General features: G+C 39.7%; 1 long non-coding RNA gene across 1 annotated transcript in view; it reads right to left on the reverse strand.

Annotated features, from left to right (window-relative positions):
• LOC107509722 overlaps nucleotides 1–17,071 on the reverse strand; it is a 36,759-nt gene extending 19,688 nt beyond the window's left edge. The window contains exons 1-2 of the long non-coding RNA XR_001596634.2: nucleotides 16,672–17,071; nucleotides 1,690–1,798 (exon numbers count right to left, since the gene is read on the reverse strand). This is a non-coding gene — a long non-coding RNA (uncharacterized LOC107509722). The remainder of the gene's footprint in view (nucleotides 1–1,689; nucleotides 1,799–16,671) is intronic.
• Nucleotides 17,072–22,333: the final 5,262 nt, after the last annotated feature.

A 22,333-nucleotide genomic window follows, 5' to 3' on the forward strand; every position in this document is an offset into this window, starting at 1 on the left:
CTTTACTAGCCAAAAATTCCAGTTCATTCTTTGCTGTTCCTGTTATTTAAGTTGAATTTAATAGTTTGGCACTTATCTCACTCATATATCACACATGAGATAAATTAGTATTGACAGACATTTGTTGTTAATAAAATGATTCCAAACTTCTTGGTATTTTCCTTCTTGCATTATTTTGAAAAGAATAAAATTAAGACAAGCAGTGGCTATAAAAACAGTGAGCCAGGACCCAAAGATAAGCCAGGATGAACATGAAATGACTATTCATGGACTGCTGGCTCCCACATGGATCCCATAGTTGTAGATGCTACAGAAAAGATGGGGAAGTTGATGGGTCTCAAGTGTGCTCAGCCAAATAACACAAACATTGTGAGAAACCTTCAGGTAGAGTCTTGACTGGGACCCACTTGGCCAGTGGTCCTGGTGGTGGAGGGGTAGGGGATGCCGATGACCTTATACCAGAGAGTGCCTGGGGCATGACTGAAGCACCGGCCAGCCTCCAGAAAGAGCTTTTATTTGTATTATTGTCTCTCCCTCACATTCCTACCCCCAAACTTACCGTGGGCTAGAAAACAGCAGATAGAAAGCTTGATTTTACCAGCTTGATGTTCAGATGAAAAATTATCCCAGTAGGCATCAAGAAAGATCAAAAAGATGAAAAGAATGAGAGAAGAGTTAAGAGAAGCATTAATATCTTTCTAATAGGGCTCTCAGAGGGGGGAAAAAGAAAGTAAACAGAGAAAAAGGAAATAATGGATCAAGTAGACAACAATTGATCACATGTACAGAACATTTTAACAACACGATTAAGAAGTATTAATGTTAATATAAGTGCTATAATATATATTAAATAAATGCTAATATATATATATATGTATATATGTATGTATATATATATATCTTCATTGCCAAGAAACAAAATTCATAGTCTTTCAAGCTCATCTGGAACTTCACAAAAAGTGTGTATGTTCTTGGCTTTAAAAAAGAATCAAGACATTTCAAGGCATTACTGTCATATAGACTAACTTCTCTGACCACAGTGCAATAAAATTAAAAATCTACAAAATAGAGATTTTTTAAAAATTCCATATGTCTTGAAACTAAAAAAAAAAACAAATAACTAAACAACGTTTGGGTATAAGAATAAATAAGAAGCTATAAAAAACCTAGAGCATTGTGGCAAGTAAAGCATTACATTTCAAAGTTAATGGGATGCAGCTAAAGTAGTACTTAGAAGGCTAGTGAGAGCTTTAAATACATGTAACAAAAAACGAGAAAGATGGAAAATGAGCTAAGTATTCAACTCAGGAAGGTAAAGATTAACAGAGCATAAATAAAGAAACAAGAAGGAAGAAAATAAGAAAGATGAGGTTATAACATAATTAGAGAGACAGAGAGACTAAAAAACATGAAAAATGAAAACCGGGGTTTTGAAAAGCTCTTATGACTGATTAAAGGAAGAGGAAACTGCTCACTTACTACCAACTACAGTAATCAAAATGTGGTGTTGGCATAAGGATAGGCATATAGACCGATGGAACAGGACCGACAGCCCAGAAATCAAACCTTGCATTTACGGTCAGTTGGTTTTCAACAAGGGTGCCAAGACTAGCCAATGGGGAAAAGACCATCTTTACAACAAACGGTACTAGAATATCTACATGCAAAAAAATGAAGTTGGCCTCTTACCTTATAGCATATGCAAAAGTTTACTCCACATGAGTCAAAGGCCTGAATTTAGGAGTTAAAACTGTAAAACTCTTGGAGGAAGCACAGGAAAATCTTAATGAATTTGAATCTGGTGATGGTTCCAAAGCACATGCAACAAAAGAAAAAATAGATAAGCTGGACTTCATTACAATTTAAAACTTTTGTACATCAAAAGACATTGTTAAAAGGGTGAAAAGACGACCTGACAGAATGAAAGAAAATATTTGCAAACCATATATCTGATAAGGAATTAATAGCCAGAATATATAAAGGACTCCTACGATTCAACAAAAAGACCAAAAAGCCAATTAAAATATAGACAAAGGGCTTGAATAGACATTTTTCAAAGAAGAGATACAAAAAGGCAATGAGCACATGAAAAGATGCTAAACATCATTAGTTATTAGGGAAATGTGAATCAAAAGCATGATGAGATACTCTTTACTAGGATTGCTATAATTAAAAAAAGAAAAGAAAGAAAGAAAAGGAAATGACAAGTTTTGGTGAGGAGGCAGAGAAATTTGAACCCTTGTACATTGCTAGCAGGAATGTAAAATGGTGCAGTCACTGTGGAAAACAGTCTAGTGTTTCCTTAAAAATACAAAATTCTGTATGATCCAGCAATTCCTCTCCAAGATATATACATAAAAGAATCGAAAAGAGAGACTCAAATACTTGTACAACAATGTTCATAGCAGCATTATTTACAATAATCAAAAGATGTAAACAACCCAACTGTCCATTAACAGATGAATGGATAAACAAGATGTGGTATATACATATAATGGAATATCATTCAGCCGTAAAAAGAAACAAAGTTCTGTTACATTCTACAACATAGATAAACCTTAAAAACATTATGCTAAGTGAAAGGAGCCAGACATAAAAGGACAAATACTATATGATTCTACTTATAGGATATATCTAGAATGAGGAAATTTGGAGAAATGGAATATAGATTAGAGACTATCAGAGACACAAGAGGGTAAAGAATGATGACCAGAGACTTGAGGTGTGGGAATGAGGAGTTATTACTTAGTGGGTACAGATTTTCTGTTTAGGTTGATCAAAAAGTTTTAGAAATACTTAGTGGTGATGGTTGCACAACATTGTGAATGTAATTAATGCCACTGAATTGCACACTTAAAAATGGTCGAAATGGCAAGTTTTGTGTTATATATATTTTACCACAATAAAAGTTTTCAGCCTGTAGGTTGATGGCTGGATATAAACAGAGATAAAAGTAATTTATATATGAGTTTTGTAGATTCTCATCCCCATAACCCATACATCTAGTCTCATCAGGTCAGTTCTCAACTTATCTTTTCTGGGACGATTTCTCGAGTTTATAATTGAGAATCTTTGTACACAGAGAAAGGGTGCAGGCTTTTGGGAAAGGTGCGATGTGTATGAACAAGGGGTGGGGGGAGTGAATAGGATCTTGCTCTAGGGATAGAGAGGAAGAGATTCCAGTGGCTGCTGTGAGGGAAGATCTTTGGGGAAAAGGCAAAATGTATAAGATGGTTACTAAGCACCTTCAAAGAAAATCTAAAATAAAGGATGTAATTCTTCAAGGAGGGCCAGGGAAGGATTGTTATTTCTTTGAATGCAATGCTATGTAAGGACAGAGCTACAAGAAATGAATGATTCTGTACAATTAGTGTGTGCAACAGAAAACTGGTCATTTGTCCCCAGAAGAAGGCACCCCAGTCCCACCCCCTATCAGTAACATTTTCAACCAATAAACTGAGGACTTTGTTTCTGTAAGCATTTGAGGCAAGACTGTGCTGCCAACAACAACAGAAATGTTCCTCCAGGAAAATTCATGAAGCAAAACTCACTAGTCAGACACCATTTTGCTTCCAGAGGTGCACTTCTGAATGTTAACATTCCAAGAATTCTACCAGTGGCTTTCCAAATCTGCTCCAAATCCTCTTCACTGAGGAGGCCCTCCCGCACCCAAACACATTCATTCTTGTTTCAGCCTTTGACAGGCCCTTCCTCCAGATCTGCAATGTTTTTCCACCTGGAATGTCCTCTCTGCTCATCTAAATCCCACCCTGCTCCAAACCCACCTCTTCCTTGAAGCCCTCTCCAGACTCCAAATTTGCAATGATATCTTTTCTCCTGGATCTCGCCATGTTATTATTTTCTCTACCTCCTGTTCTAGCTCTTAGTAGTCTTAGGTTTCCTATTGTTCTCTCCTTCATGTTAGGACAGCTTGTAATTGCCTTGCACATAAGGTCCACAACCCACATTTTCACTAGCCCAGCACTAGGCAGGACACATAAGAGGCACTTAGCAAATTTGTTTCTTTGCTTTGAGATGGTCCACATGATCTTCCCTTTTCTTAATCCCCCCACCACCACCATCACTATACACATGTCTTTTTTCTCCCGGTTCCTCATTTTTAATTGTATACTATGAAGTCATGTCACATACTGAAGGTTATTTTGTAAAGTGACTTGCCAATGGGATATTTTATCAGCTGAGCCAGCATAGTTCCTGGAGGCTGCCTCTCCAGCGGCCAGTTCCTCACCTTCTTCGTTAGCAGAGCTTTAGTTTTGTGCAGGTAGCAATGTGCTTGGCCCCAAGAGATGAATGCAGCTGGTCAAGACTGATTAAAACAGGCATATCCAACTTTATTTGTGAAGGTAGTGTTAGTCAGGTGACCCAATGAGATATAAGAAAAAGTCAGCTGGGGGTTTCTGGGAAAGATTTTTTTTTCCTGATAGAAAGTAGCCAGTCACAGAAGGAAAGCCTTTTGCTTTCTTCTCTCCCTTTCTGCTGGGAAAGCTGTCATGTGAAGATCATGATTCTGGAGGCCTTGCAGCCATGAGGGAAATGTAGTTCACAGAGGACTGCAGAGAACTATCTGGACTGTGAGAGCTTACCTTGGAGCTTTCTTTTTTTGTATCTTTGGATGTGAGAAAAATACGTATCTAAATTGATCACAAACGTCCATAGCGTTGCCCTCATCTCACTCCAGACCTGTAAGGTAAGGGCAGCCCAGGTGGGCTGGTCTAATGAAGGCAAGTCCCATGTGCAGCTCTCTTCTCTCCTCTGCCCTCCTTTCCCTCTCCACTCTGTAAAGCTGGAAGGTAGATCCTTGGGGCAGGACAGACATGAATTTAGACGGAGCCTATCTCTATGATGTGTCCAACAAGGTCAGCAATTTTACGAGCCCATCATGAATCTAAGAACTAATGAAATCACCGGGAATGTTTTGAGTCCTCAAACTCAACAAACTCGAGTCTCTGTTTGGACATATCAAAACCCATTGCAAAAAAAGACATTCGTGATAAGCACTATGAATTGGAACCATCTGGCCATGTAAACCTATAAAACAGGGCGGTGGAGAAAATGGAAATGAGTATCTGAAAGGAGATTTTGGTCTTGTTTTCATTTGAACCTTAATGACTTCTTTTGCTTACATAATGAAATAATCATTAATGGCGAGGTTCTTTTTACAGATTTCTTCTCCCAATTAAAAGTGATGATCTTCAGTTATGAGGAGCAAAGAGCAGCTTAGCCTCAAACTTTTCTCCTTTAGATACATAAAACTAAGGATCTCCTGACTTGGAACATCAAGAGTTACTTAACAATAATTTAACAACCCATAATTTTGTTCTCTTCCTTGATTTATCCATCAACAGCTCAGACTATGGACCTATCTTTGATAGGTTTATTCATCTGTCTACATAAGGGAAGTATTTTTCTTCTCCAAGTACTAATCATCCAGCAGCTAGTGAAAGACGGCGTCCCCAACTCCCACATAAGCCACAGGGATTTTTTAATACTTTACAAATCAAAGGTTTTTAAATCATGTTTAGTAAAAGGAAATTTTAAGGCTTTTATATGGAGCCTTTTTTTTTTTAACATTCTTTTGGAAAAAGATTCAAATCTTTGGCACACTAAAGAGGCACATGAAGTACAAACTGAAACCTTTTGCATTATTCAAAGAAACAAATGTTTTTATTTAACTATGTGGCGATATCAGAACCTATGAGGGGTTTTGGTGTGAGGGAGTAGAGAGGAGTACTTTTGAGTCGTTCACATAGCCAAGATCCTAGTCAATAAATGAGTGGTAGAAACACTCAGTTCACAGAAGGGCAAATACAAATATCCCATCACTAATATATTCAAAACCCTTACAAGTAAAATAGAGAAGTCAATTAAAATGACAAAAAAAGAGAAACAGCTTTTCACCTATCAAATTTTGGAGGAACTAAATATGTATATATATTTAAATATATATATATTTAAATATATATCTACCTATATCTATATATAGGTAGATATAGATATAGAAAAAGATATAGATATAGATACCAATGCCAGATACAAGATTGTGATACAAACACAGACCTCGTGAAGGTATAAATCAGCACATTTGTGGCAGGAAATTTGGCCATTTATATTAAGAAGTTTTAGGATATCCATATCTTTTTGACCCGGGAATTTTATTTGTAGGAATTTTCATGTAGTAGACACAAGTATAGGTGGATGCTGTGCTCACAGTGGCCTGGTGTGTGTGTGTGTCCTTTCTCTGCTGATCGATCCAGGGTCTGACATGAGCCAATCAGACTTGGCAGTGGGGAGCTGGGAGACAGAGCCCCCTGGGTTCTGCCTTCCTGACTCTAGTCATCTATCATGTTCTTTGACCTCCAGAGCTCCTCCTGGCTCCTTCCAGTAATCTCATTTGTGCATAACTAGCCAGAGTTGTGACTACACCTTTAAAATGTTCATACTCCTTAATCTGGTATGTCTACTTATGGGAATTTGATCTATGAAATTAATATGAAATCTGGACATAAAGAATACCAGAATCACTTACAATAACAAAAAAAAAAAAGAAAAGAAAAGAAAAAAAGAAAAAATCTATGTGCTCAAAGATCAGGAGAATGATTGAGTAAATTATATTTTAGCCATACAAATTAAAAATTAGGAAGCTACTTAAAATGATGTTTCTGAAGGCATTTTAATGACGTGGAGAAATACTTATGATATAATGTTCGATGAAAAGTAAAATTATATAATAAAATTTATAAAATTAAATGTATAAGAATAAAATTACATAAAATTATAAATATAGCATTGTCGACTGCAATGTCATATATGCATGCACTTCAAAATGAACAGAAAGAAATGCGATAAGTAGTAAGATTTAGAGTGATTTTAATGTTATTTTATCCTTTTTCGATTTCCAATTTTTCAACGATGAACATCTATCACGTTTATTATCAGAAAGACAGATCTTATTTTAAATAAGTAGAATTTGGCGAACTCTTTGTTTTACTTGCATTCATCCACAGTGAACGGAATGCAGTTCAATTGGACAATTTGGGGTAGCGGCATCCACCTAGCTGCACATTAAAGCCACTTGGAACACTTGTATCTATCTATTTATTGCTTTACTTTGATGACTTTTTTAAAGTCGAAAATGAGCCAAGTTCACCGCGTGCTCATTAAAAAGCATGAATGTTCCATCAGGTTCGTGGCATCTTGATCCCATCTCCTTTCGCAGCTGGGCCACCTGCCTGCCACCTGTAGGCCCAGGCCCCCCTTCTGTCACAGAGGCCAATCCTGGCTTTAGAAGAAAGGGCTGAACAGGCTCCACACAACATTGAGGGTCTGAGCACTAAGCCTTGCTCTTGCCCATCTCAGACATCAGGGATCCAGTCATTTGCCCTGACTAACCAAACATCTGACTCCAGGCAAGGCAAAGGGCACAATGCCGTGGCCTTTGTGGGACTGGGGTATAGCATGCCTCTTCTATTTCTTTTTTTTTTTATGATGCACTGATAAACTTTACAGGTGTTGCTTAGCCGTCGGATTGCCTGTTAGGACATGGGGAGCTAAAAAATTATACCCAGGCCCAGATGATTCTAATTTAAGAGTGGGGAGGGGAAGCCTGGAATCAGCATTTTTAAAGTTCCCTAGGTGATTTTAATGTACAGCCAGGAGCCAGAACCACTGATTTCTTTGGATTAAATCTATATGGTTAAAACCTGCTGAGTATAATGGGATCTAAATGATTAAAACTGATGAAAATGAGCTACCTGTCCATTACAGGCATGTGAACCCAGCCCTCATGTGTTACCCTATGTTTCCTCCATGACTTTAGCAAGTTTCCCTACACCTATACTAGAACCATTGCTAACTCCTGAGCTCCAGGCTATATTCCCATGTGCGTACTGGCCATCTATAAATCTATCCCAAATACCTCTCATTCCACATATCGCAGGCTGGCCAGTTAGTCATCTCTTCCTAACCTCCCTCTATGCCACGTCCCATAAGTAATAGCATTCCCACCCTTGCTACTCCCTAGCTAGACATCTTCTATTCATCTCTGACTTATTCATTTATCCCTAACATCAATTTCTATGGAACAGGGGTCATAAGTGTATTAATTTTCAAAAGTCAGGCTGGAGAGAGGAATGTAGGCAGAGTCTGGGTGTGATATGGGGAAACAGTGTATCCGCCATCAAAATGCATTCAAAGCTCAGTCTGTAAACACTGCAGGACAAACGGCTCAGGTTAGTGCCCCAGTTTACAATCCTTGTAGGGAGTCTCCTCCTTTGTATGTATCTCTGAGCTCCATCTCCTCCCTTTCCTTCTCTCTACTACTAAGAAGGAGGCCATAAATGTCTCCTGTCATATAAGGCACAATTATTACATGTAAAAAATGAAAGGCAAATACACTACCCAGGAGTCAGATCTTTGGTTTTTTCTCACCTGAGCTACTGGGACAGTCTGACGGCCATCTGTCCTCCATGGTCATGCCTGAGTCACACTAGTCACATCATCACTATTGTGCGTACCTTGGGGGACTCAGACCTGGGAGCCAGTCTGCCTGGGTTTGACTCCCAGCTCCATCAGTCCAGTGTGATTCAGTGTGACCTTGGACGAGTGACCTAACCTCTCTGTGCTTCATTTTCCTTGTCAGTAAAATGAGAATAATTATGGTACTTTTGTCATCAAGTTGTCATGAAGATTAAATTAGTCTACATATATAAACTTCTTAAACCAATTCCTAACACAAAAGAAGCACTATATATGTTATCATTATTTACATGAATATTGTTCTATGGCTAAATAAAGCCCAGCTCCTTTAGAAAGCATTCCGGGCCCCCCGCACTCAAGGCCCTTCCTACCTCCTGTGCCTGATCCTTCCTACGTCTCTCCCACACATCGGTGTTCGCCACACTAGACGATTCATCCATAATTTCCTGCCTCCTGGCCTTTGCTTCCCTTTGTTGCCTGGGATGCCCTATCCTCATTGCTGGCTATGGAAATTCTGTGAATTCTTCAAGTCCAGCTCATAGGCAAACTTACTCTTGACCTCTTTACTGGTGCCCCAACTTGAAATTAGTTTCTCCCTCCTGGGTAGTGTATTTGCCTTTCATTTTTTACATGTAATAATTGTGCCTTATATGACAGGAGACATTTATGGCCTCCTTCTTACTCCTACTTCCCCTATCCTCCCTTAGTGCCCAGGAAACTAAGTTTCTGAAAGCTGGGTTCTTGTCTTATTCATGGTTTTAAACACATTTATTATTTTAAATTTATGTTTTATGACCTTGCACTTAGCAAAGTGCCTCGTGTAAAAGAAGTTTTGCTAAAGTTTATTGATGAGAATTGTAAAATGTGTATAGACGCTGTCATGTCTATTCCAAGCTGAAACAGACACTAGGTAATTATCTAGTGACTATAAATAGGGTGTGAAATTGGACACTCAGGACAAAATCGTCTCTCTGAGATCCGAGTGGTCTGACCTGGGTGTCTACCCTGATGAGACTAACGCTACAAACCTAAGATATCCATTGCTCTGTGTGTATCCGTTTGGACCTTATTTATCGCAAGTAATATAAACCTGAATCAAACATATTTAAACAGTGGAGGACATATGGGGCCACATGATAATGACACGGAAAGGTTCAGCAAGACTTGCTCCAGTAGCTCAAAAGTGTCATCAAAAACCCAGTTTCATTCTATGTCTCCAAACCATCTTCCACATGTTGAGTTGTACCATAAAGCTGGCTTCCCTTTTGGCCACAAGATAGCTGCCAGCAGTTTCTGGGGAATATATGCTTCCTCACTCATGTCCACTGTGAGGCCCACCATGTTGCACAACTCGAGAGTACACCATTCACAAAACTGAATTAAACATCACACCAATGATACCTACAAGGTTCTGAGTCCCCAAGTCTGATGGAGGGTGGAGGGAGTGTTTCTATACCACCAAGCGATTCTTGGACTCCAGCTGGGTGTCCTACAATTCAACATAATTTTGACACTATCTACCCAGAGATTGCATCAGATTTCACAAGTTAAGGGTTTGGTCCCACAAAACTGTTCTTCTCCCTCTTTAGACCCTAGTCACAAGTCCAGGTCATGACTTGTGATTCTGACTGGCTGGCTATACATGGGAGGTTCCAAGGTCCCCCTCCTTCCTTGGGTTTGATTAATATGCTAGAGTGGCTCACGGAATTCAGAGAAACATTTTGCTTACCAGATTATTGGTTTATTGTAAAAGGATATAATTCAAGAACAACCAGATGCAAGAGATGCAGTGGGCAAGGTGTGAGGAAAGGAGCTTCCATGCCCTCTCCAGGCCTGCCACTCTCCCCACATCTCCACACGCTCACTGATCTGGAAGCAATCTGTGCCCTGTCGTTTTGGGTTTTTATGAAGGCTTCATTACATAGGCATGATTGATTAAATCATTGGCCATGGACGAATGATTCCACTTCCAACCCCTCTCCCCAGCTCATGGGGGTGGGACTAACAGTCCCAACACTCGAATCACAGGGTTGGTTCTCTTGGCAACCAGCCCCCAAACCCAGGAGCTTTCTAAAATTCATCTCATTAACATAACAAAAGACATCTTTATTGCTCTCATCATTTAGGAAATCTCGAGGGCTTTAGGAACTGTGCCAGAAGACCAAATACATATTTCTTATTATGAATTGCAATAGCACAGTATTCCATGGATTTGTGCAATGCAATGTCTCTGTCCACTAGAAAGAGAATCTCTCTAGGTGGCTTCCATAAGAGAGAATGGAAACTTCTTTACTAGAAGTCTTCGGGAAACATCTTGTTAAATTTATGGATCTCGCCATCTCTGCCAGTCCGAGCCATAGAGTGGGATCATTTAGACTGATCATGTCAGGCTCCATGTTTGGGAGGCCTGAGTTACTGTCAAAACAAGAAAGATGGCCAACAACTCAGCTAGTAGAGACCAGGGAACATAGTGTTTGCTCTACCAAAGTAATGATATACATATACATATACACATAGATACACACACACATACACATACATATATATTTATGTATTTAATATATGCATACACATGTAATGACTGTAATTTTCATTTATTCAACAAATTTTTGCCTGCATTGTGCTCAATACAGCAAACATCACTCGGTCTCTGCCCCCAAGGAGCCAACAGTCCCTTCTCTTTTCCTCTTCTCTTTCATTACCAAGTCAAAGTTGCTGAACTCTCCTCCTATCCTGATGCAATCTTTTCAGAGTTTATGTTTCTATTAAGTATTTTTGTTTCATCTTTAAGATGGCTCAGTGGATCATATTTAAGCCATTGACATGTGTTTAAAGATCGAGATACTATAAGGAAGTTATGCCCATGGCCTGGTAGGTACATAATGTGGCCAAAGTCATGCCAACCATAGAGAAGGGATTGCTCAGGCTAATCAGAGCAACTGGCCATTGATATAGGCAGATTTCCATGACTAAATACTCCCAGAGCCATTCCAGTCATTCTACCACATATCACTACTCATTTCGGAAGACATGTTGGGCTGTTTTTTAAAAGAACGATGTATTTATATTAGATCCCAGATGTTTTGAGACACAATTAAAATAGTGATTTTCCCAAGTGTAGTGATATTTCTGACCTCCAACAAAGTCCATATTTCCAGTTTTATTGGAATTAAATCTATCGGATGAAGCTGAGGAGACCAGAAGTCTGGGCTCTGTCATTTATTAGTTATTTTACTCTGAACAAGTCACTTCACCTCTTCAGGCTTCAACTTCATTAATCAACAACAGGATACAGAAAATATTTATTGGGTGCCTGTTATGGGCCAGATTCTATGCTAGATGCACAGGATATAACCATAAAGGCAATTTCCTCACCTACAAAGTGAAGGGGAGGCCCAGATAATGTCAACTTCCCTCCTGCTCTGAATGCTGTAGGCTTCGGAGATGGAGACGGCAGGTAATGTCCGCAAGCTCTGCAGCAGATACTCATTAGCAATGGGTTGTGGTGAGCAAAGAGCCCATCCCCACCTGTCATAACCATCTCTCCTCTTCCTTTTGGTGCCGGGATGCATGATCAGGGTGTAAACTGTATTCTGCCAGGGCCTGCAGACCTCTGGCTTAAGGTAATTCTTCATTTAGTTTATAGATTAGTAGGTTATAAATATCCTATCCAAAATAAGTCATATATTCTCCTTTCCTTAAAGTATATTCCCAGAAGAACAGGTGTGTTTTATCTCCTTTCATATAAACATCAGAGCCTGACCCTTTAAGTTCATTGAAAAAAGAATCCATTGGTGGGTGGTAAAATTCCTTCAGGACTCTGGCTGTTCATGGAGTTATTTACAGAGTGATCAGTGATCATCTGGACAGCCAGGAGAAATTAATCACATTGGAAGTCTGTCTGCTGCTATAAACCAACCACAGATAATGACGCCTGTGGCTGTGAGGCACAGGGGAAGGAGGAATGGAATTGGAGTCCAAGAAGAGGGGTTTGTTTAAGTCTCGGTTCAGTCAATTTACCAGAGAGACCTTGGTTATGTCATTAACCTCTCCAAGCCTTGATTTTCTTATCTGCAGAATGGGAATGCCTACCTCTCACGGTTGCTATAAAGACTATAAGAAGTAATGTGTGTGAAATGTACTCTATAGATGTTAATTATCATTCTCTATATTTCAGGATTTAAAGCACTATCTCTTAGAATGCAAATAGAAAGATGCTCCAGAGGGCAACTAGTCATCAGTTGAAATCATACTTTTAAATCTAGATAGGCCCGTGACAACCATACAGCGCACCCAAAGTATTTCACAAAAACTAAAGCTCAGAAAGGCTGAGTAACTCACCCAAGAGAACAGTACTGGACACCAAAAAACCAACCAAACAAACAAAAAAACAAAAAATAGTTTTTAAAATAGAGTTCATCATCTCATATAACAAGAAGTCTTGAGAGTAGACTATTTTACAGAATGAGCATTGTTAAGACTCAGACCTCCTCATGTTGGTAAGACGGTTGCCACAATCACATTCTCACATGACAACATCCGAAGGGAGGAAGTGTGGGAAGTGTGTGTGTGTGTGTGTGCGCGCGCACGCGCACGCGTGTGTGTGTTGGGGGAGGTAGGGAGAGGAAACTCCCCTTGCACATTGGTCTTTTCCTATGAGAGTATGAGAGGCCTCTGGTGGACTTTTCCTCAGATCCCATTAGTCAGAATTGAGGTACATACCTACCTCTAAACCCATTACCGACAAAAAAAAAAAAAAAAAAAAATGGTTATTACCATATGGTTAGATGATTCATGATTTTTGCCCTGGGACCACCTTCCTTGAGCATATTGCTGACTCGTGCCTAAATAAAATCAGTTTCTACTATTAAAGTGAAAAGTAGTCTTAGGGTGAGCAGCCAATGGGGTCTGCTGTTCTGTCAAAATAGCCCCATTCTTCCTAGCATGATAGGTGGTGGTGCATTGGATAACTGATGGCTCTTCTCACATAAAGAAACTACTTCATGGTCTACTGTTATCTAGATACAGGCTAATTGCTTCAAGGTTTGTGATCTTCTCTAACATATATGAATAATTCAGCCTATTCTTCATTCTCCAAATATAAGAAAATGCTTGATTAAACCCTAACAAGTTAATTCTTAAGTAATAACATTAGTTAAATTATATATTTATTGATTTCAAACATTTTTCAAGTTACTACTATGTATCAGTAACTATTCCTGGTGTGACTTATGCACAGTATTGGGATAAATGTTCAACTACTTGGAAAAGCATAGTAAGCAAATGCCTAATCTGTTAAAAAGTTAGAAATTTTTAAAATAATATTTATGGAAACTCGAAGTTAGAAAGACCTATCCTAAAGAAAAGAAATAAAACCATGAAGAAAAAAATTTAAGTTGCCAAAAAGTTTTTAAATTTCTACACATCAAAAAAACAATTTTAAAAGGTAAAAAACAAACTAGGAATACTATTTGTAATATATTTAATAGGATTTGACTCTTTACTATATTAAAAAGCTTAATAAATCAATAATAAAAAGGGGGAAAATCTAAAATAAATGGTCAAAGAACATGAGTATATAAGACATAAGATTGAAAATAAAAGCAGTGAATTAATAGATTTAACATGTTCAACCTCACTAGTAAAGCACATAAGGTTGTATGTTTAAGCTGTATGATACCATTTTAACTTATTAAAGTAGCAAATGATATTAACAAATGTTGGTGAGAGTGTGTAAGAAACAAGCATTCTCGCATATTGCTTGTGAGAATATGAACTGGTTCGGCTATTTAGAAATGCAACTTGATGATAATGCAACAAAACTTTAATAAAGTACATATCTTTTGACCTAAGAATTCTACTTCGAATCATTTATTTTAAAGAAATAAGCAAAAGTATGTGCAAAGATGTTTTGAATCAATAAGCTCACCACTGTTACTTATAATGGCCCTTGAAAACTCAGGCTTCGGATTCCAGACACCAAACTTAACTGTAAATTGACTTGAACTTAGTTGTGAAGCTTATTAAAAGTTTATGGATTGTGTAGCATAATGATTTAAAAAAAAAAAACAAGTTATTTAAATTGCGTAGGCCTTTTTTAGTTTGCTTTAAAGTGAAAGTCTCTTTGATAATGTCTATGATACTTCTATGGGGAAGAAGAACAAAAAATATTAAGAAAAAATTATCTTCGCCTTCAAATTTTTTTAAAAAATCCTTTTAAAATGATGTTTTAAATTAAATCATCTAGTGAATATTAACCTTAAAAAGTGACACTAAAAATTTTTAAAGATAAACCTATAGGTCCTACAAATTTAAAGAGAAAAATTAAAATAAAGACAAAAACAAAACTTTTAAACTGAAGCCATGAAAGTATTTAAATGAGGGAGAAAGTAAACATAGGGCCAGCTAGCTACAGGTAGTGGATCTTTCTGTTCTGTTTTAGATTTTTAATTTGTTTTTATAATTATTTCTATTTAGCACTTAGTTATTTAATATTTAATCATTAAAATTCTGAAATTTCAGGTTGTTCATATTTAGAGTTGTGGTTTGAATGTTACTTAAGAAACAATGAAAATAATTTTTTAAAGAATTCAAATTTTCATTAATAGTTTGTAAGACTTCCTCAGGGTATGTAATAAGTGTTCCCAAATAAGTAAATCTAATAGTAGCTCACGTTTATTGAGCCTGCCATGGTTTAGCTCTTTGCATAACTCACTGAATCCTCACAGCGACCTCGGAGGCAGCACCAATATTATCACCAGAAGAAGAAACAGAGGCAGCAGGAGGTGAATAACCTCCCTACATACACACCAGTAGTGCATGGCAAAGCGGCTCTAACCATGAAGCCCTGCTGCCTCAGTTGCCTACATACGATCGGATACTGAACTGCGGCAGATAAAGATGACTCCACAGAGTGGAAGGAGGAGGTGTACCCAGCGCTTCCGAGCTGATTCACCAGACAGAGCATCTGGGGAAAGCTGTAGAAAATACAGATTCCAGAATAGGAATATCCTGAAGTGGGAGCCAGGGAACTGCCTTTTCCCCAAGTCATAGTATAACAGCAATGATTTTTCAGTGTTTACTATGAACTAAGCTCTGAGTTAACTGCCCGACACGCCAGGCCTCATTTGATACTCATACAGACTCCACATGGTTGATACTTCCTGTTTTAGGGATGAGGAAACAGAGGCTTTAGAGAAGCTAGGTGAGATGTCCAAGGTCATACATCCTATGGACAGTTAGATCAGGACTGAATGGGCTTCCAAACCTTGACCTCTTACTGCCAGGCTGTGCTGCACAGAGGCAGAGCTCGGGAAGAAACTACTGCTTCCTGGCTGCACCAAGGGCCTTTCCCAGGCCTTCTAGAAACAAAGCAGGCTCTTGGGAGTATAGTGCTCACCTCACAACACAAAGGCTTCTCCAGGTTGAGGGACCAGTGAGTGGGCTCTAGACTAGAGGGCAGAGGGTACAAACCAAGTCAAGGCCCCAGGAACCATTCAAAGGAAGCATCCCACAGAGGCAGGCTGCAAACTCCAGGTGAGCGCTGATGTGCAGGGAGGGTGTGGCCAGCCTGTGCCAAGCCCCTGTCAGAGCAGAACCTGAATCTGAAACTTCTCAGACCCTTAGGACCTGATATTCTTTATTAGATACTTTAAGCTACCCTATTCCCCCAACAATCAGGAAATTCAAAATAAAAGACAAAGCTAATTAATTAAAGAAAACTCAACAAAACTCTAACTTTTTCCTCATCATCATGCCTTTGATGTTATTTTGAAATATCAAATACTAATTTCTTTCCAACTGCCCTAAACATCTGCAATGGGACACCAGCTTTTAATCATTGCTAAGGTCCCATTCTGCTACATCTTTGCCGTCAATTAGTTTCCTGTGGGTAAATTATGGCCAACATGTTTATATGCGAAGGGGGAAATTTCCTGCCTCGATTTAGACTGAGTTGTCAATATGATAAATATCAAGATAACAAGGCGGATATGAGACAGATTCTTACACTCACTCACTCACTCACTCACTCACTCACTCAGTGGCTCTGAGAACCTAGAGCATAAAACAAGGATCAGAGGATAAAAAGGAGAATGTTGTGAGGAGATTTTTAAAGAAAACCATGCTCTGAACTCTCTTTCCCTCTACGTTTCCCTCTGTGGGTTTGTGGAGTACCTTTTCAGGGGTCTTTCCTGGATCCTCTTCACTGGGCCCACTGGGCCCTTGCAGGGGGAAGGTAGGTACTGCCAGGGGCTGTAGGAGCCGATGAAGCGGGTGGCCCCGGCTGAAGGAGGCTGGAGGTGATCTGCCAGCTGCCCTGGACTAATGGAGGCAGCACATGCCTGAGTCAGAACAGAGATGGGGCAGGGTGGGTGCAAGGGGTGGGGGAGCGCTGTCCCATAGGGACCCTTGAGAGCCCATAAAGGCTCCCCTAAGGAAAGCTTCAGTCATCTGCCAGGTCCCACGAATCTGATTAGGAGCTTCTCTGTCCTTTATCTCACTCCCCCACACCACCCTATCCTACCACCCTAGCAAGAGAAAAGAGAAAGTCGCTGGTGGGTGGGGAAGCAAGACCACTGGGGGCTACAAGGGTGGAGTGTGGCTTTGCGGCTAGGTCAAGTGCAGAATATTCGGTATTACCAGTGTCGGCTTTCAATCTTCCTGTTCAAGACCATGTGACTTAAAGGGACTCAAGCATAACAGTCACAGGCAGGCCTGCCTGATTTTTCATCTGGGTTAAAAAGAAAATACCACCACCACCTCCAAATAAAATGTGTAAGCACCAAGGAAAGCAAAAATAAAGTTGTGTCTTGAATCTATCATAAGTTGTACTTGTTCAATAGCATTTATCTGGTACCTACTTTTCCCAGGCCCTATGCTGGGTGAATCCTTTGCTATCTTAATGTTCAAAACAGTCCTTTTAGAAGGCTATAAACCTCCTTCACTTTACAGACAAGAAAACTAAGCCTCCAAGAGGGTAAGTGATAGGCTTAGCTGAAATCTGTGTTGTCCTCTTTACGAATTTCGGGCAGTAGCAGGGATGAAATGCATGGAGCCACTGACACTGTCGTCCAATGCATGGAGCCACTGACACTGTCGGTGGCACAGTCCCACTTCTGATGGTGGCAAGTTAATAGATACTGATGTTGGCCCTATTCATACCATGCTGCAATAGATTGTGCAAGCCTCAGACATCCAAACGGCCAACGATATTCCAGGTAGGGTATCTAACTCAGCAGACAGCAAGGCAGAAAAGGTAGAGTTTAGAATTTTATAAAAAGACCCCATTTAAAACCACCCCGAAACACAAGCTGTGATAGGAGTGGGGTCTTCCAGGAATCAGGGTCAGCGTCTGAAACAGAAAACCCTCATTTTCATCAATCTTTAACCTAAAGTGTCAGGAAACTAACTGAGTAGGTGACTTTTTTCTTTTTTTTTAACTTTTCATAAAGTCTCAATAAATCAGTTTCCAGCTGACTTGTAAATTTCCAGGCAATCCGCATGTCACTCTCCACCCCACCCCACCCCCAACCCCCCTGGCTACCTCCCACCTCCGGAAACCACATAAACACATCAACAGAAGCAGGTTCCTCTCAAGGACGGGCTGCTGCATTCTTCAGGTTACGACATCAGCATGAAAAGCCACCATTGTCCAGGCAAGGCATTCATGCCACCCAGCTGGACCAGTCTGCTGCAGGATCATCCATTTCAGGCCCAGGGGGCTCCCAGCCAGCCACAGGGAGGTAGAACCGCACCAGTGTATGGGGGGCAGGGGTGGGGTGGGGGGAAGGTCACTAATTTATCTTCGTGGGCTGCTAATTCCGAAGCTCACTAAAGGCTGCTTAAATGTTAACATTTCGAAGGGGAAAGCACAAACACCCAGCTTTCAAACTATCAGATTTTTCTTTTAAGAGATAACCACTTCTGACTCAGAAGACAAATATTAAAAATAAAAATACCCAATCCAAACAAAAACCAGACCAGCTCTCCACCATCCACACAGTCTTGGTGGTCTCCAGGTGAAAGAAAAGTGGTGTGTGTGTGTGTGTGTGCGTGCGTGTGTGTGTGTGTGTGTGTGTGTGCGCGCGCGCGCGCGCGCGCGTGTCTAAGTACAGCCCAGCACAGGTTTCCATTTAAAAAAAACAAGTTTCTTTTCCCACACCCTTCAAAGGTTAGCTAAGTTATACAAATTCATCTGACCAAAGCAAATCCCATTTATAAGCGATGAAACACGGTCTTACGAAAGATAAATAGAAAGAGATATTTCATTAGAATACGGGGCGGGGGGGGGGGGACCCTCACCTAACCCTGGATTCAGTAAGGGGAAAATCGTGTAAAAGAATTTAAACAATGAGTCTTAAGTAATGGCACCATTGCATGTTTTGGAAGTTATTCGTTCTTCCTTTCCTTTTCCTTTCCTCACCAAAAAAACAAAAAAAAACAAACAAAAACAAACAAAAAACCTGCAAGAAAATGTTACAAAGAAAGAACAAAATTGATCTTCTTTATTTGCATTCAAAGCTAAACTTTTAGTTGTTAAAGCCAGAGTATAAGCTGAAAACATGAAGTTCCAAGGCCCGGGTTTTGACTTTTCCTCCTGCCAAGGCCTCTCCAGTTAGAAACCACTTGTATCTCTCATTAATTTGCCTCTCTACTTTCAGTAGGTGACTCACCCAAGGGAATGAGAACTGTACCCAGCCAGCTCCTCCAGAAATAATGCTTTCACCAACCCCAGAGGAACTACTTTCATGTCGGTTGCAAAACAAAACAAAACAAAACAAAACAAAACAAAACAAAACAAAACAAAACAAAACAAAACAAAACAAAACTCAGCTGAACCTTTCTGGCTCGACCAGGACAACGCTTGGAGAAAAGATATCAAGACCAAACTGCCCTTCTAATTAATTCCTCTTCCACAATAAAATCTTCCCAAAAGATTTAGAATAGGATAGGGCTTAGAAGATGAACAAAACGAGACAGGCTTCCCTTTATAATAGTGCATTTATTAGCCTAATGAAGCATCTTGGGCTTTCCTTGGACTCACGACTGCTGACTGGAATGCTGAAAAGGGGGATCATTACAGAGGGTGTGATACCATTGCAAAAGGGATTTTGAAATTTAAGCCTTCCTTCTTTTGTACACATAGACATAGCACACATGCATGGATGTTGCGAAAGGTTCTTGTCTAATTGCAGGTGACGTAGAACGAAATCAATACAAAGTCTGGGTTATTCTCTTTTCTCTCAATCCACAACCTCCAAACAAAATTCTTCCTCTATTCTATGTCTTTGCCTCTTGAGACCACCTAAGCAAGAAAAAAATCCCACCCAACCAAACAAAAACCAAGCAACCTTGGGTTTGGTATAATTTTCAAATGCTTTAGTCATCAATAACGGCCTCCACGATGGTTTAAAATCTGTTTGTCTGCCTTCCCCCTCTCCTCTCCTATTGGGAGCCTCTCTTACTTGTTCTCCTTGCCCTTCTTTGCTATTTCAACCAGAGAAACAAATTTTGTATTGGAAATTTGGGGCCAGGTGTGAGGTATTTCGATTAACCTTGGCAGAGACAGCAAAGATTAAGAAAAATATAAGTTGGCAGAAGACTCTGCAGTAGATGTTTCCCCAGGAACAGGATTAACAAAGAAAAATAAAAGATGTTACATCCAGCATATTTCAAAGACATGAAAAAACACATGGATCATATAAAAATGAGTAAGCTCCAAGTTGGCTCAATTCAGAAAGAATCACAGAAGCAACAATGAAAATGTGAGACTATATATATATATGTATGTATACACGCACACACATATCTATCTATATCCGTATCTATATCTGTATCTGTATCTATATCTATATCTATATATCTATATCTATCTATATATCTATTAATTTCCTTTCCTTTTTCTGTACCCCCCTCCACAAATACACAGAAACTGCATATATGCTTTCCATAAACTTACTTTGAATATTTTTCTCGGGACTGACAACCTCACGAGTTTCCTTGACAACCACAATTCCAGACTTCACACCTGCTGGCACGGCCCAATTCCACACTCGTCTTTTTCACCACTAAAGCATCTCCACACCAGGCTCTCCCACCAGTCCTTGCAGAACGCCTTCTCTCTGTCGTCCACTCCCCGCTCCCTTATTCCTGCAGATGCTAACCTCCCTCAGCCCGAGCCTTCTCTCTACTGTTCTCATCCTTTAGCACCTCGGGTTTCATTTCTATCCCTCTCCAGCCCACACTTCAAGTCGCTTACTTCAACAATGCCTGTCTAGATTGTCTTATCCAAATTCTTGACTCTGAGGCATCTCCAGGCTCTCCATTCTCCATTTCCTTCCAAGAGCAGCTGAATGTCACTGGTATTCGATACAAATTCCTACAATTTTGTACCCATGGTCTCTCCCATGCACTCAGGAACCCTCTTCTTGCAGCGTTCCCCAAGGATACTCAAAACTCATCATTATTTGCTTCTATGTGTCACAGTTCTCCTGCAATTATCTTTGATGCTTAAAGCCACATCTTCTTTCTCCACCTATTCATCTAACAAGGGGCTGTGTCCTGCTGATTTTAACTCCACAATAATTTTTAAAATTATTCTCCTCCTTTCAGTTCAGTTCCTATTACCCATGCCCCAGTCCGTTCCCCCAAGGTCTCTGCTCACCCAGTTCCCAGCCTCCCCTTTCCAATCACTCAAACCTGCAATCATTTCAATCTGTGAAGAAGTGTTCAGTAGTCCCCTTGTTAGCTACTAACTGAAATATACCCCTACAGCCTGGCACAAATCCATCTACAATAAAGCCTCAACTTGCTTTTTCAGCCTCATCCTCACTATTCCACCATTCTTTGGCCAAACTGGAAAGATACATTGTTTTCACACCTCTACACTTTCAGTCAATTCTCATCCACCACTATTTGGCTTTCAACATTCTGCCATCTTCCTAGGCTCTTCTCAAATGCCTTCTCTTCCCTGAAGCCTTGCTGGCCAGTGATCTTTCCTTCCTTCAGGCTCCACAGAGGATTGTCAGTCATTGAGAGTGAACTCAACTCACTCTGCCTTGGGCAGTTTACTTCTGTACTTGTCTATATGGGAAGCTTTCTAAGGAGCTTTATTATTCTTACAGAGTTTGTCAAGTGCCTTCTGTAATATAGGAGCTGAATAAACACTTGTACAAACAAAAAAAAAACGAATAAACAAAAAGAAAGAAAGAAAGAGTAAAACAACCAGCTGGATCTAGCACTTCAATTATTTTCTACTCTGCTCTTCATTGGTGGGATTGTCCAGTAGACTCTTTTACCTCTATTTGTATTGTCCTTTTACTTAAAAAAGATCTTTTAACTTGATGGTCTCTAAACAAATGGTCTAACTCATATGCAGTATCATTTCTTCTACTAGGTGAATAAATTCTGAAAAGCACTGACAAGCTCAGTTTGCCACTTCCATAAAAATAAAAAAAAATCTCCCCAAAGAGGTAGTTCCAGGAACTTCCAATCATACCATTGTCACCATCAGGGCAGACTACAAATAATTGCATTTAACGGGGAAAGGTCTGAGAATCAAGGTTGTGAGCCCAGTGCTGTCTGACATCTGACCCATGCAGCCACCCCTCAACATTTTTATGTGCAGATATTTAAATTGTATGTTGTTTCCCTGAGACTTAAAATGAATTCCACAGCATCCTCCTTTCAAAGTCTTATTGGGTCTGGTGAGAAATGATGACAGGATCGGGGTCTGCCATTATTTCTTTTGTAATTTAATTTCCTGAGTCAGTCTCACCTCTCCCTACTCACACAGTCCAAGGGTAAATGGTGACCCCTATTCTAAAAGTGGCGTTTT

The sequence above is a fragment of the Rousettus aegyptiacus genome, unplaced genomic scaffold (assembly GCF_014176215.1).
Source record: "Rousettus aegyptiacus isolate mRouAeg1 unplaced genomic scaffold, mRouAeg1.p scaffold_m13_p_8, whole genome shotgun sequence".
NCBI classification, from domain to species: domain Eukaryota; kingdom Metazoa; phylum Chordata; class Mammalia; order Chiroptera; family Pteropodidae; genus Rousettus; species Rousettus aegyptiacus.